General features: G+C 48.2%; 1 long non-coding RNA gene across 1 annotated transcript in view; it reads left to right on the forward strand.

Moving 5' to 3' along the window:
- LOC133210352 (uncharacterized) overlaps window positions 1–16,657 on the forward strand; it is a 95,317-nt gene that overhangs the window by 40,620 nt on the left and 38,040 nt on the right. The window contains exon 2 of the long non-coding RNA XR_009724926.1: window positions 5,313–5,493. This is a non-coding gene — a long non-coding RNA (uncharacterized LOC133210352). The remainder of the gene's footprint in view (window positions 1–5,312; window positions 5,494–16,657) is intronic.

The following is a 16,657-nucleotide window of genomic DNA, read 5'->3' on the forward strand; positions in this document are numbered from 1 at the left end:
CATCACCCTGTGCTGCTTTGCCCAAAGTCTTCCCTTTGGATTTACATTTGTAACTGAGCAGCAGAAGCAGGACAATGACAGTGCCGACGAGGATGCTCCCATTTACTGCTCAGCATCCCTCACCTCACTTGGGTACCCCAAGTATCGGATACTCATCTCTTTCTGCATTGGCCCCAGGGGTTGTAAACAGGGAGAAGATGACCCGTGGCCATGCAGCTCTTGCAGACATCAGCCCTGGGTCAGTATTACTCTTCTAAACATCATTTGAATGAAAAATACCTCTCCACCAAGAGCTGCCATTTCCATTGGAAAGTCTTTTTGGTTGTTTTGCAGTAACCACAAACAAACCTAAAGAAAAAAAAAACCCTCTTTTTAAAGTTTTCTCTTTCAGATAGACACTGAAAAGGCTGACATGGATTTTTGAAACTGCTTCCAAGAAAACAGACTATTTTATTTTTTGACCAGAAATGTTTTCCAAAGCTGAATATTTTCACGACTTTTTTGGGGGAAAAAAAAAAAAAGGCTGCATGTTTCAGTTATCAGCTCTATCTTTTCCTTGAAATGCTTCAAAAACAACCACTTCGGAAGCTGAAAAGAATCCCAGCAAAAGTGATCAGCATCTAAAGCCTCCCAAGTTATCCCATGGCAGGAACAGGACTTTCTGACTCACTGTAATCGTAACAACCCGTGTTGAGCATGTAAGGACTCAGGGTTCAGGCTCAGGAACCATGGAAAGGGTGAGGTTGGAAGGGATCTCTGGAGGTCACCTCATCCAATACACCGACCCTGTCCCATTGCCTTTGGAATATCACCAAGGACCCCAGCCTCGGGGCAACCTGTGCTCAGTCCTGCTTCCAGTGACAGAAGTGTTTCCTGATGTTCAGATGGTGCCTCCTGTGTTTAGTGCCCATTACCTCTTGTCCTGGACCTCAGAGCCTCTGAAAAGAGCCTGGGCTCCGTCTTCTTTGCACCCTCCCTTCAGGTATTTATACACATTAATAAGATCTCCCCTGAGCCTTCTCTTCTCCAGGCTAAAGAGTCCCAGCCTTTCCTCATCTGTGAGATGCTCCAGTTCCTGAATCATCTTCACGGTCCTTTGTTGGACTCTTCCCAGTATGTCCACATCTCTCTTGTACTGGGGAGCCCAGAACTGGACACACCACTCCTGATGTGGCCTCACCAGTGCTGAGCAGAGAGAAGAATCACCCCCCTTGACCTGCTGGCAATGCTTTGCCTGGTGCAGCACAGGATACCACCAACCACCTTTGTGACAAGGGCATGTTGCTGCCTCAGTGCTGCCTACCAAGACCCCAAGTCCTTCCCTCAGAGCTGCTTTCCAGCCAGTTGGCCCCCAGCATATCCCAGTGCACGGGGTTGCACCTCCCTGGGTGCAGGACTTTGCATTCCCACCCCATTTCTTTCTGGGCCTGGCCTCATTCACCCTTTCCTAATGGGATGGGGAAGCACCAGCCCCAAATCTTCCCAGCAGCAGACCCAGAGTGAAGGAGCGAGGCAGCAGATGGAAACATGTGCCAAGGCAATAAATTGAGGCCACAATCACTAACATTTTGTGGTTTGACACTTAATTGATTAACTAATTTGAGGCAACAAGATTTAGTGGAGCTGTAGATTAGTGTCGAAGGGATAATTAGGGCTAAGCTCCCGTTTCCAACCATCGTGGCAGCTGCAGTCCGGAGCCGGCAGGACCAGCGGAAAGGCTCTCGCTTTGCAGCTGATAGCAAAGGTTTCTGGAAGAGGTTCTCTATGGCTCAGCACCCAGGGATTGCAGCAGAAAGGTCAGGCACTGACTTATCAGCATAGACAAAATCCCTTCCTATAATGTATGTGTTTATTCTCAAATTAAATATATTAATGTATTATTTGTTCTTAAAATGTCATTCAATAGATAGTAGGCTTAGGTTTCCTGGCAGACCTTTGAAGCTTAAAGAGTAATGTAATAATAGCACATTAATCCATAAGCTACACAGGCTTCTCCCAGCAGACCCCAAACTCCAGAACTGGCTCCGAAGCACTGAATTTGCTGCATCTGTTTCTAGGAATTTCTGTCTAACAATAGTGGACTTGTTGGAGCCTGCTCTGCCAGCCCCAGCATGAAATGCTGCTTTTCTCCCCCCATCTGTTCAGCATTAACATTTGGGCACCTGTACATGGGGTTTTTGGGGGCAGAGGCAGGTGTCCGTTCCTCTACTGATGCTCTGCTAACACAGGGTGGGCTGAGACAGGCACCAAATCGCCTTCTGCGTGTCCCTGCTGAGAGCAGGCCTTTGGAGCCAAGGTTTGGTTTGGGCCAAGCCCCAGTTTAAGCTGGAGGAAATGCTACATTTGGACTTTTCCCCAGGCTGAATTCTTGGCACAAGCAAATCATCGCTTGGAAAACAACACAAAAAAGAAGTCTTGAAAGAATGTCTCCATCTTTTCCTCCAAATCATCCATCCATCTATCTGTTTGTCTGCCTAGAGATGATAGCTTGATAGCTATCTAAATGCCAAACCTGATGTTTTGGAGAGCTTGGAATCCATCTCTGAACTGCACGGATTTTAATTCTGCAAGTCTTAATACTTGATTGACAAACACAGAGAAACAATCCATCACAGTTGCCTTATCTAAAAACTGTAACCTTTTTTCTGTTTATGGAACACGCACATGTGGAACGTGTTTTTCTTTGAATCTCTCTTCATTCCAGTTTATTCAGCGTGCTTTCGTTTCACACCGGGGTTGCTGGCTCTTCCCACCTTCCCATGACACACCTTTCACCTCGGATTCCTGGAACACATGGGTGGCAAACAAGCCATGACTGTGTGTGAAAACAGGTTTGAGAAAAGAGGTCTTGGAAGTAGCCCAGCTTTAAGGAAAGGTTGCACTTTCTGCCCTTACCTCCCCAAACATCAGAGGCTGCCCATGGAGGTAGGCGCTAAGCAGGGCTTCCTTTGAAGCCTGCGTTGAGCCATGGCACAAGGATGAGGAATCCGAGCACTCACTCCAGCATCCTCAGGAGGGATTGTGGCTTTTTGCATTGGAGCCCTATGGCCAGCCTGGGTTTGGTCTGTGATCAGAGCTTCTAGGTGCAGTGGTAATTACCCTGCTCCTCTTCTGCCTCTTTAAGATAAATGTGAATCTTCTGCTGTCTCAGGCAAGCCAGCGCTGCGAGGATATCCAACACAAGCTGATGTTGAGATATGCTTACCACTGAGGATGTTATCACCACGAGTGTTGGCAATTATTAAATTATCCTTATTGCTATAATGATAGTAAAAGCAGTGTTTGTTAATTGCTAAGGCAAATGAACATCTTTTGCAATTCCCTATCTGGGGAGAAGCTTCACAGACTGGTGATGCTGGAAGAGTCAGCAGCCCTGCGGGGAGCCGAGCTGGGAAGGATCCATGCAGTTCACTCTGCTGCAACCCTGGTTTCATCCCAACCCCACCCAGAGCAACTCCTCTGCTCTGCAGAGGGGTTCAGCCCTGCTTGCAAATGGCAAATAGGAAAATAAATAGCTGCATAAATGAGTTTGGCAGGAGGGGAATTCCTCCCCCCTCAGCTTCCCAGAACTTCCTTTCCTTCCCTTCCCATCCCGCTGGCAGAGCAGACCCAGGGCTCACCATGTCAGATAAGCACCTCCCAAGCTGTTTGCTCCCCACAACGTGGCACCGTTCCCCTTGGAGAGCAGGGGAGGATTTCCTGGTGTAACCCTGGATCACAGAGCCAGAAAGGTCACTGAGGGAACATGCTGGGATCCTTCTCTTCAGCTCTTGTAATGGTATTAGCAATGACTGTTTCTTACTCAATCACACTCCCAAAGGATTTTCAATAAACTTTTTATGTGCCATAACTGTTACATTAAATAAAGCTGAAAGTATTGAGTAAACTGACTGTAAATCACTTTAGATGCCTTGGAATTACATTAAGTGTGAGAATTATGGATCTTTTGCTGCTCGCAGAAACAGGGAGACGACAGAGGCAGAAATTTCCGTGCTGCCAACCCTCCTGAAGATCTTTTGTCATTATTTTCCTATGCCATACAACAGGCTTCTCCTGGAAATGGCTTGTTCAGGGACGTGGTGGGCCCGAGTGCCATCCCTGTGCTGCAGGATCCTGGGGTGCTGGTGGCTCTTTTCCCTTCCTATCAAGCCGAGTTGGTTTTCTTAGCCTGGAAATGGGAATTAAATGCTGGGGTAAGGTTACTGTTAGCAGAGCTGACCAGGCTGTGAGGTTTATTGCATCAAGAGTGATTTTGTGTTGGTAGCCTGACAGCCAATACTTCATCAATACAAATACGTATTTTGATATAAATAAATGCCAAGGAAAGATCCCTGTCTCTACTCCTTAGGCACCCCAGAGTCAGCTTAAACGTGTGTTACATTTAATACCCTGCAGGGAGGCACAATTGAATAAAAGCAGCCACAAAAGTGCCCTGCACTACAGAATAAACGAATTCCTCCTTTTCCCATGTTTCCCCCTTCACACAACGTCCTGCTTGCAGTTCACAATCAGGGACAGGGACCTAAGGCAGGCTTTGGGACGTGCACCAGAAGCTGTGGAGCAAAAGAGGGAGAATGGATGCTCAGGGGTCTGAGCATCTCTCTTAGGAGGAGTGATTGCGGGAGCTGGGCTGAGGGGGGATGTAATCAATGCATATACATATCTCAAAGGTGGGTGCCAGGAGGGTGGTGCCAGACTCTCTTCAGTGGTGCCCAGAGACAGGACAAGGAGCAATGGCCTTAACCTAACCCATAAGAGGCTCTTCCTCATGAGGAAGAGCTTTGCACTGAGGATGGCAGCACACTGGAACAGGGGGGTCATGGAGTCTCCTGACGACTCCAACTCCAGCATGGCAACATTCTGATGAGGAAATAGTTAGGAGAAGGCTCCCAGGGGGGAAACCTTCTGGTTTGCTGCTCTTTGTAAATCAGCTGAATTCAGCATGTCACGAGCACGTCTTACAACGCACGAGACAATGCCCCGAGTTTTGTAGTGCAGCAGCACATTAACCTCTGTGTACTCTTGAGGGCCCGGACAAAAGCTGCCTGTTCCCAACGTGGGGCTGCTGGAATTGCTTGCCATGTGGGGAAATGATCCGGAGCTGTGTGAAGATAAGAAGAAATTGCTAAAGGCAAATCACCTGGGTTTGATTATGCTTGCCCTAAAAATAATTAGCATGGCCTATGAAATCATACTGGTTTGTGTTAGCAGGAAACTGTAACCTATATATTGTAGCTTGCTTTCTGGAGAGCTGATCTTTGTGCTTGTGTTGATGGCTCTTTTTTTCCCCCTTTTATTATTTTCTGTCTTAGCTACAGTGAAAGACAAATGAACGAGCTCCCACTGCTCTGAATAGCAGCAAGGCGACTGCTTGCCAGCCTCTGAAACCTGCTATTGTCCCTCCTGGAGTCAGAACTTGACCTTAAGAACATTCCTGCCAGTTTCTCCGAGGGACCATGTCCCTGTGCTGCTGCAGAAGCCTGTTTGCCACAGGTAATGCTTTCAACTTGGGATTATGGGTTGTGGATTTGCCTCCAGACATAAAGATTCACCACCTCGTCTGAGATGAAACAGCTTTGCATGGGAGCAGACTGGTGGGGTTTTTCCATTTGCTGTATCAGAGAGCACAGAAATACCAAGGTCAGAACAGAAAGCAGGAACTAAACCACCAGCTGCAAATGAAATTGCAGGTTTGCTGCTCTAAGTGCTGGCTCCCCACAATTTGGTGTGCATTGCAGGTGATCAGAACCTCTGCAAAGTGTTTGTGCGCACGGTGTTGGCAACCCCAAGCGTTAAAGCCCTGAGTCAGCTTTCTGAAAATCATGTGTTTGGACTCAAATAATAAGGTACTACAGCAGTAGCTATAGGGGGCTGTGGTTGCTTGAAGCCTTGAGGGAGTTTTCAAGCTTTGTGCTGCTGCTTTCTTCTCTGTGACGTTCCTCAGTGTATTTTTACCTGAGTGCATTGGTGGTGGCTGTGGCCCAGTGTCTGCCCACAGAGCCCTTATGTATGTCTGGTGCTTTCCCTGCAGCCAAAATAGGGAGAAAAGCCCCTGTAGCTTCCTTGCATGGTTCTGCAGAAAGAAAACCTCTCCCCCCACAAGCAGCATGTACCTAAGAAGCATCTTCCCTATCTGAGCTGGGTGGTGAGCATCTGCTAGGGTGCCATGCATCCAGGACAGAGGAGCCTCAAACAATGCCAGTACAAACCCCTCTGTTTAAATGCTTCCCAGAGTGATAAATGGGGCTTCTGGTGGCAAGTAGCACCACTCTGTCTGACCATCTATATCTCATCAATACCATCATCTGTTGATCTCAATGCAGTTGTATTCCTCCAGCAGTTTTCATTTCCTTGTGTTTGCTGTAATCCTTGTGGAATCATGGAAAGATGCTTTTTCATGGCTCAGCTGATAATTTATGTTGTGTTGTTATGTGCTTTCGCTGTGGAGAAGAGGAAAGGAAGAATGGCTGCTGCCTTAGAAAAGCTGAATGGTTAAATACAGACCTTTTGTGTGCTTAAGCAGCTTCCCCAGCCAAAAAGTAGCGTGCTCAGAGCATCTCCCAGGTCCTGGAACTGCAACAGGGTATTTCTGTGTGGTGAAAATGTGCAGGTATTAATGCTGGTCTTCTCTTCTGGTAATGCATCTGAAGGCTGGATAGTTGGAGTATTGTTCCTCACTCCACTGCTCACGGCATTCAAGGTGAAGGAGGTGAAATACCACATTGACTTGTCCTCTCAGGTCATGTAGTGGTTTCTACCCTGAGTGATTAATACCACTTTGCAGTGTGACAACCATGTTTTGCTTTGGTTTATTTACTTTTGGTTACTTGTGATAAGTCCCCAGCTGGCTGTGTCAGGCAGGATGAGCTCCTTGCTGAGGGTCAGGTTCATCCCCATAGCAAACGGCATGTTCATAGGTATTCCTTGCAGAGCCAGGTCAGGGGTTGGTTGTAACTCAGTGTTGGCTGCAGTCCGGTTGCTCTTCAGATGTGATGTGAACTGCTGGGGTTACTGGGTGCTAAGAAGTTGTAAACATCTGGCCATTTGTAAGCCTTTTAGATATGAGTTCTGACCCTATTTGTCCCAAATTAACCCACCTGTGGATCAATACTGATGGGGGGGGGGGTGTCTGTTGGGCTGTTTCTTATTGGCAGTACTGGAAGTATTGAGGATGGGAAACTGGAACCAATGGGTTCTTCCAAAACAAAGTCAAATCCCATTGATTTGGGGTTGTTCACTGTATATTTCATTTGTAGTTGAACTGAAGCTACCCCTACAACAACCAGTAAACACCCTTTTGAAAGGGCTGGTGCACTGGGCTGGTTCACATGCAGTGGACATGAGAATCTCCACCTGAGTTTTGAAACATCCATCCCATAGGAAAGGCACCCACTGCTGACAGCTTCTTCCTAGGAATCCTGTTTGCTTTGTCCAGCCACTTTCTGAGCTTCCTTCTAAAGGTCAGGGAGAGTCATAAAAAACTCTTTCCCCCATTATTACACATTGAAAACAATAGATTCCTTTCTGCATTCACTTGGGCTGGGTTTATTAGCCTAAGAGGTGAACTGCTGTAGCAATTAGTCATTCCAGCAGTATTCCCTAGAAAAACAGGAATATGCCACTCTCATTTGGGTTTGCATTTAAAATAAAATACAAAAAGCCTACTGAACATGGGGGGGAAAGCCAAGGCAGCAGCCCTTCAAGGCATGAACATGGGCTGTTGTTTCTACCTTTGCCTAATCCCAGGGTGACCTGAAATCTCGCCTCTGCCTGGGTCTAGGACAGAACATGCTCTCAGCAAACTTTGTGGGGTAGCAGAGACTGCAGTAAATGCCTGATACGATGATTTGACCTTAAACTTTAAGCCCCTGCTTCTTAGTTCTACAAAATCAGGCCAGAATACCTCAAGGATCCAAACTTTCCTGAAGGTCAGTGGTGCATCCTTTGCATTAAAAGATGATTGAAGGATGAGCTCAGTAGGGAGAGCATCCAGCATCCTGGGGCAGTCTAACTGAACTGCTGCTCCCTGTGTGTTTGAGACCCATTAAGGACCAAGAAACCCTAAAATTGGGCTGAGTCTATGCCCAAACTCCACAGCTCAGGCTTATTGCTATGAGAATAGGAAAAAGAAACCCAGGAATCTCTTCTGCTGAGTTTTTAGGCTTTGCAGCGGCAGCTCTGTGCTGTTACTCTCTTCCTCAGTGGGATGCAGTAAGGAACTTGCATAACAGAGCATCCCCTCCTCCATCCCGTGCCAGCCCATGTGCTGTTTGTGGTTCTGCGCAGCTGGATTGCTGGTGAGATGCTGCCGCATGGTGAGAAAATAGTTGGTGTTGCTAACTTGAGTCAGATCTGCTCTGAAGCAGAGATGTTCTGGGGACATATCTTTCAACAGGAAGATTGATTGGGAGCTGGTAGGCCTGTTCCCTGCACTATTCAATGCCTCTCCGAGCTCCAAAGCTTCAGAAACAATGCTAGCCTAGAAACTACCAAGGGAATCCCTTTCCCTGCTTGATGATGTGTTTTTTTCTGCAGCAAAACATTGCAAGAGAGGCACTGAATTATATAAACCACAACAGTGCTTGGTCCTTACAGCCCTCAGTGACTTGGAGGCACTAAAGACAATGTGATGTAGTTTCCACGCTCTGGGTTTGTATTATTAAATACCAGAATAAATACTCATTTCAAACCCACATCATTTGTCAGCTCCTGAGTTATGGCTGCTTTGGTAACTTGGACACCCTCTCCTCCTGCCAAGTTCCCATGCTCTTTGTTTGGAGTATGTGCAGTTTTATGTGTTTGGGCTTAAGTAACTTGGGCTCTTTCTCCCAGGTTCCTCCTGTGCTAGAACGTGCGAGACCCCTTCTGGGGAGGAGCAAAGGCAGGGGCACTTCCAGACAGGAGGAAAAGGGAGGGGAGGATTGTGTTCTGGATCGCAGTGTTCATTTGTAAGGAATTGGAAAGTCATGGAGAAATGGAATCAACTTTGCTGTTAGCTTTGGTCGTGGATCTTGACGGGGTCCCTTTCCCATGAAATCCCAATGGGTTTCTGGAGTTCAGCACCCATGCTCCATGTTTGCAGAGCAGCTGTAGATGCAGGAGGTGACTGGATGCTGGAGGGCTGTATAGACTCTCCAAAGTACATTATACATCTGATTTCCATTTGAAAACAGTTCATGCTGGTGTCTCCATCACCTAGATGCTTTTTTAAACCCCCTTTACAAGTCTATAAGCCTCTTTAAGTATTGAATGTTAGGGTCTATCCGGACCGGTTTTGCATGCGTGAGTTTGGCAGCGTCATTTAAACACATTCATTGTATAAATGGATGCAAAAAAACAAGAAGTCCCAAACGACTTTAACATTCTGTCAGTGCTCAAGGCATGTCCCTGGGAGGCTCTGCTTAACACTGAGCTGGCAGAAATGAGCACAGTGCAGTCATCTCTACCTGGAGCTCTGCTGGTTTATACCAGGGAAGACCTACGCTGTTGTCTCTTGTGCTTAGAGCAGGGGCTGGAAGGGCTGGATGAGAAGTGATTTCCCTGATGCCCTTTGAGACTGGTGTGGTTTGTCTCACGAATGGAATGAGTTTGGCATGTCTTAACTACCATTCATCAGCTCCTAAACACATGACAGAAAGGTCATGGACATGTGGAGATAACAAGGGACCCTGTGAGTTAGGAGTGAGAAATAACAGCATTTAGGGCTGGCTGGAGACTTAAATGTTTCGAAATCAGACTTGGGGAAAAGTAGAAGTGATAATTTCCTTTTGACCTTTAGAAACACTCTGAAAGACTCCAGACTGCACAGGGGCTGGAATCAGGGCCTTGGGGGCTCCGTGTGCTGACAGACCCTGGTCTAGGGCTGTCCTCTTGCCAAGAGACCTTGGAGCCAGGCAGCCGGGGCTCCTGGGCAGCCAAGCCAGGCTGGAGAGCTGGCAGGCTCTGCTCAGTCCCTGCCTGCTGCTGTGTCAGCACTTGTGTGAAGCCGGCCGGGCCCCAGGAGCACTGCACTGTGCCAGCCTGGCATTTTCCTACACAGGAGCGTTTCCTGGGAAAGTTTGAAGCTAACTCGACTGCAGAGCTGCACAGTGAAGGCGGTGATGCTAACGGGTGGCAGAGCAGCAGGGCAAGGCTGCCATGGTGGGGCAAAACTCTGAGGTAACCTGGTCTGGGTGAATTTTGTACTGGGAGATGTGGAGAAATACTTCTCTTAGAATCATAGAATAGTTTGGGTTGGAAAGGACCTTAAGATCATCCAGTTCCAACCCCCCTGCCATGGGCAGGGACACCTCACACTAAACCATATTACCCAAGGCCTCGTCCAACCTGGCCTTGAGCACTGCCAGGGATGGAGCATTCACAACCTCCCTGGGCAACCCATTCCAGTGCCTCGGCACCCTAACAGGAAAGAATTTCCTCCTTATATCCAATGTAAACTTCCCCTGTTTAAGTTTCAACCCATTACCCCTTGTCCTACCACTACAGTAAACTCTTGCTTAGAAACTGTTTGTAACACAACTCAGGCAGTCTGAGCATTGTACCCTTTAACTTCCTTTTCTGCTCTCTGAGGTTCCCAGCAGGAATTGGGATGCTGACACAGAATCCCAGACTGGTTTGGGTTGGAAGGGACCTTAAAGCTTATCCAACCCCCTGCCAGGGACACGTTCCATTAGAGCAGGTTGCTCCAAGCCCCTCCAACCTGGCCTTGAGCACTGCCAGGGATGGGGCACCCACAGCTTCTCTGTTCAACCCATTCCAGTGTCCAAGCACCCTCACAGGGAAGAGCTTCTCCCTAAGAGCTCATGTCAATCTCTCCTCTGGCAGGTTAAAGCCATTCCTCCTTGTCATGCCAAACATAGGATGGGTCTGCTCTTGCAGGACCCAAAAACAAGTGATGGAGGTTACAGGCAGGCCCAGCAGGAGCTTAGAGTGTTGACTGTTGCAGGAGGTTGAGGTAATGTCCAGTGTGGGAGCTGCTCCCTTCCTCCAGAGAGTCATGTCAGCTCTGTTTCTGCTCTGTGTAGCTGGCAGCTGCTTTGCTCTGCAGCAGAGGTCACCATACAGCCAGGATAGCAGCATGTGCAGGGCCACACACTGCTCCGGGTGCTCCCATTCCCTGGGCGATGGACAAGGCTCGGTCCAGCTCCCGTTCTCCCCATCAGGAGTCCATCATCCTGGAGCCCCGGAGGTGTGACTGGGTGAGTTACTTCTCTGCCTCCCTTTAACTCAGCCACCCTGGAGTCCTCATTTTAAGAAACACTTCCAAAGCTGAGTGCTAAATAATAGGGTCAGCTGGAGCTTGGGTTAGAGAATAACCCAGGCCTGAAAACGAGCTCAGCCTGGAGGGTATGTGTGAGAGAGTGAGTACTGCTGCCTGGCCGGGACATGTTGAAAGTCCTGGATCCTCTGGAAGACTAATGCTGTAGCTCTGGAGCAGCTCCAGTGTGAGGGACCACAGCAAGGGCCATCTGATAACCACAGGAAGAGCAGAGGAAACCTTTGCTGCTGCTGCTGTGTGAAGAATGGGCCAAAGCAACTGGTTCTCTGGGTAACAGAACTGAAGATAAATTGTCATGTTGGTTTTCCTATTGAGTAGGGGGGTTTGGGGAGGTTTTACAAGCGCCCTCTGAACCTTTTGCCCTGACTGGGTCTTTTCATACTGAGTCCTTGGTGTCTATGATAGACAGGCTCATACTGCTATCCTTTCTGGCAGTTCACTCATACCTTGTCTGTCTTCTCCTCATCAGTTACTTTCTTAACACTCAATGATCTTGGAGGCTGCAGCTCTGCTGACCCCCTACATATCCATTACCAAAGTGAACCCAAACTTCCCAAAAGTTGTACAAGTCCCGGCAGGTTTTACCCTTCCCTGCCCCAAGTGTAGCCGTGTAAAAGCTCCACTATTTTAGGGAACAAGGGCAATGGGAAGGCTTTTTGGTGCCTAAAACAGATGCAAATGAAGGGCTCTGATCTGGGAAGCCTGCGTGTACCTTCCCCATCTGACACGGTGCTGGTGGCAGAGGTGGGAGATGGGCAGCACCCATCTCAGCACAAGCTGGATGCTGAAGCTTCCACCACCAGCCCTGGCTTCCTTCTCTACTTGGGGTGAGCAGCATCCTATAAGCACCCAGAGCTTCCATGACTTCTTATTATTGTTTATTTATCTGTTTATTGGGAAAACACTGAAGACAGATGGATAATGCAAAGGTTAAGCAGCAAATTGCTGTGTTGCTGCCTGGTCAGAGAACACAGGGCGCAGCCTTCCTAACCTGTGATATAAATCCTAATGGGCAAGGAAAATTATTTTGCCTTCCACTAAAGGGCAATTTCTGATCTCTCTCATTTTCTCAGCAGAGGAGAGAACAAAAGGACAGAAATATATATTTATATATGTATTAAAAAAAAAAAAAGAAGAAGGGGAGGAAGAAAGAAACACTTATGCTTTAATGGAAGCTCATTTTTGTAAAGTACCCCAGTGGCCCCTGTGGGCCCAGAGAATTAAACGCTGTCATTCAGAGCTTGAAAGCGGAGCCATCCAGTTTGCAGACACCTGTCATAATTAAACTAATGGCTCTGAAAATGTGCCTTGATATTAAATCTATCTTCCACCGAGGAGCAGGGCTGATTAAAACCCCTGTTTGACAGTTAATGATGAACCTCTCGCTTGCTGAGCTCCCTAACTGGAACAGACCGGTTCATCCCTCCCTCCCCTTGCCGAGCCCTTTCCCGTATCCCTCCATCCCTGCTGCCTTCTGTACTGGACTGCATGGCTTCTCCCAGTCCTGGCCTATAGCTGTGGGAGATAGAGGGTCCTGAGGCTCTTGGTGAGTTCCTGGCATGTCCATGGTTACACAACATGCAGTCGGTGGTAGCACAGAAGGCATCTGCACAAGTACAAAGGGGTTGACTTGTGATGGTCCTTGTGCTACTGTAGAGCTACTGATGGTGGGGAAGATGCTGAATCACATTATTCTGCCCAGAAACTGTGCCCTGTCTGGGGCTGTGCATCTGAGAGAGCTCAGAGAGCTCTTTTTCCAATGCTGGTAGTAGGTAGTTGGCATCAATATATGAATCTTTCTTGCTCCAGCATTCATCAGCTGCTCCTGCTTATTCCCCTGAAGATGTCAGAACCACCATTCCTGACATCACAGCTTGTTGCCAGGGCAGTGGGTTTGCTGTTGCAAAACCAGGGTTATGATTAAGCAGAGAAAGAAGAGTCATTAAGGAGCAAAATTAGTGTTCCTTGGAAATGTGTCCAGTAACTACTTGGTACTTCTAAATACATACCTGTGAACAGAGCAGTCCAGCCGCACCTCTGAAACCCATCAAGCCGGTTGTCGCCCGTCTGTCCCACTCACTTCTGACCTAATCAAGGACACAAACTAGACACACTATGGGGGTTGAAGTCCCACTTGCCTCACAGATGGGGTTGGTTTTGACACTCAAACCACAGCAGTGATCCATGTGTGGGATGCCCAGATAGGCACCATCGTCCTCAAGTGAGTGCAGAGCTAATCAGACACAACCCCCGTAATTAGTGTGCCACAAACTCTGCAGAGTTCAGATAAGCATCAGCAGTTCCAAGGAGCATTTATTAGTATTTGCTGGGTTTCTTAGTCTCTGGGTACTTGAATTCTTCAGCTCTACAATGGAGATAATAAGGCTTCCTTGTCTGCTTTGATTTAATTGATGCTGAGCTCCATGGGGCATAGGCTGCCTCCCTCTGAAGGCACAAACAGAGCCCAGCGTTTGGGAGCTTGGTGTATTGCTACTGTACAAGTAACTAATTGTACTCATGAGTGAGGATGCTGCTGATACATTGACAGGGTCCTGTAGTAGATAGAGAGAGAGAAGACCCACTTGTTGGGTCTGGCTGATGGCAGAAGCCCGCTTCCCTCCCCACCCTGACACCCAGCCAGGCTCCTCTCTGTCATTAGCTTTCTTACCCAGCTCTAATGCCATCCACTGCCACAACAGTAATTACCGGGAGATTAGGCAGCATTAAGCACTCTTTAATTTGACACATTGCAATGATCTCCATTCAGCCTTTCTGCTCGAATAACTCTCCATAAATATTTTGTGAGGCTACCAAAATAAACAGAGGCTTGGCTGTTTGCACAGCTGAGAGCTCTGCAGCTCTGTGGGAATGCAGGTAGCCAAGCCGAGGGTGGCACCAGGGCTGGGAACCCAGTGGTCACTTGGCTGTGCGAGAGCATCGGGGAGTGGGAAAACAGCTGTGTATGGCCAAAGTACCAGTAACAACCATAATATATGCCTTGCACCAATGGCAATTTAATAGGAAACATTTTTTAAACACCAACCCAATAAAGAGAGATGGGTATTTATGTAAGAAGTGGCTGCATTAGAAGAAATAATAATTACACTGGAGTTGTGTTCTCTCTTTTTTTTTCTATTTTTTTTTGGTGTGCTATTAGCTTAGACATTATTCATTAGGTAATGCAATGGCAAACCACTGTTAATACAGCAATAAATCCCATGGGGTGCCATTGCTTCTGAGATAGGATCATTTGGTAATTACAGTGCATTAGAAGTTCAATATTCTCTCATTTTTATCCCTCGCCTGGATGAGCGGTGGGCTCTGAAGGCCTGGGCTGGAGGATTTCCTGTAAGCACCCTGCGTGCCCATCCACATGGAGCTCCTGCTCCTGGGGCTGCTCTGAGGAGTGCAAGAGCAGAGCGAGGGGGAGCCTGGGGTCCCCAAGCCCCCCCCAGGGCTGCTGGTGACTGTCTGCTGCTGGAGAAGGAGCCTAGGAGAATGATGCTGTGGGAGATGGTGTGAATCTGGGCTCTCAAGGCTTCCTCCTGCTTTATGGGCAGCATCTCTCCTCCTATTGCATGGGTAACCAAGGACTTGCAGGCACTTGGGAGGGGAGGTGGCTTGGCCAGAGCACAATGAGCCAGGGACAGAAGGAAGGAGTTCTTGGAGGGTTGTTAATAGCTGCTTTCAGGAATGTACTACACACACCCATGGACAGAGTGGGAAGGGATCACCCATCTCCACTCACCTGAGCCATGGAGCTGCTGTTGATCAAAGCACCGAGACCAGGGCCTGGGGAGCAGCTCTGTGTGTATTATGGGGTAGCACTGCTACCACGCAAAGGGACTCCCCTTCCTCCATAAGGCAGCTGCTGTTAAACAACAGGGAAATCTATTGGCTGCCTTAACAGATGCATCTTCCCTGCATGCGCAGTGAACTGTCTCCTTACGGTGTCAATACTGACCCAATTCTCCCTATTCCTGAAGCAGCCCTTGCCAGCTCCTGGCTGCCTGCTGCCTGGGCTCCTGCACTGGGAGAGCTGTCAATAGACCTGTCAATAAGATACTGGGGACTATTGATTGGCATAGGCATTTAGGGGTTGCTGGTCGATAGGAACTCTCATCAGGAGATGTAGGAAATGAGCGCTTTCAAATAGAGGCAGGAAAGTGAGACTCCCCAAGGGGATATGATACAACTCAATTTTCCCTTTCCCTGTCTTTGTCAGTTTGCCCAAGTCTGGACAAGGCGCTGGTTGCAGGAGCAAGGGGAGAGGGAAAGAAGAGGGAACAACATATCCGAGTGTTTGACTGAAAACATCTCAGAGGCTGAACCAGCCACAACCCAACCGCAGGCTGGGGATGGGGACGGGCAGGAGCAGAGGAGGCTCGGCCGGGTACGAGGCTGATCCATGCTCCATGGGCTGAGCTTTCCCTTAAGTTCCAATGGATTGCGTGCACTGCAGAGAATCTTCTTCTCTGAACCTTGCCACTTGGCATTGTTCCTCATCTGTGGTAGTTTTCCCCTTTCCGGATAGCTTCCCAACCCCACATACCTCTGCGTCTTGCTTCATTATGATACTATTACAGGGTTTGGGGTTTTCCTTTTTTTCCCTGTTCCCAATTGCTCAGGGCCAGTGCTTGAAATTAAACTGTCTCTCCCTGCGATGCAAATCAGATAAGAGAAACTAAATGAGCCCCATGTGTTCATCTGCAGAATGCTATTCTGCTGAAGCTCGTCCTGTTTCATTCTGATCTTCGACAGACGTAAATCAAGAGGAACTTAGTTTAAACCAATGTCAGCAGGGAAAAGCTCAGCAGAAATAACAAAAGCACCATGCCTCGTGTGTTTATCACTCTTCAAAGTAAGATAAGTTCTTAGCCTGATTGTGGTTCCTCCAGTATTGCGCAGGCTGTAGTGCAACTCCCAGTAATGCATTTGCAGCAGGGTCTGGTGTGTGCAGCTGGGTGGTGTGATGCAGGTTGGGAGCAAAGGGACACAAAGCATACAGGGAACTTCAGGAAAGGGCTATACAAGGCATTTTGGGGAGATTCCAAACTTGTGGCTCAGAGTTGCTGAATATGTCTCATCCAAGGACACTTTGACATGGAGGGGTGGCTGTTGGCCAAACCTATGGGCTCTGCTGCTCAGCACAATGCAGGTGAGCTCTTGCCTCCCAAAACCAGAACCTAGATGGGCCTTCACCTCTGGAAGTGTTGGCTGGCCTAGTGTAGGAAGACCAGCCAACAGGCAGCTCTAAGAAGGGAAACTGCGGACTAGAGCCTCAGGTTATGGAGCACCCCAATTAAAACCCCACCACAAATCACCCCATGTGCTGTACAGTGACCCCCCCCATGGGCCATGCCAGCACAGGGAGGACAG

The sequence above is a fragment of the Neopsephotus bourkii genome, unplaced genomic scaffold (assembly GCF_033783945.1).
Source record: "Neopsephotus bourkii isolate Nb327-2 ecotype Australia unplaced genomic scaffold, CSIRO-AGI_Nbou_v1 NB_457, whole genome shotgun sequence".
Classification (NCBI taxonomy): domain Eukaryota; kingdom Metazoa; phylum Chordata; class Aves; order Psittaciformes; family Psittacidae; genus Neopsephotus; species Neopsephotus bourkii.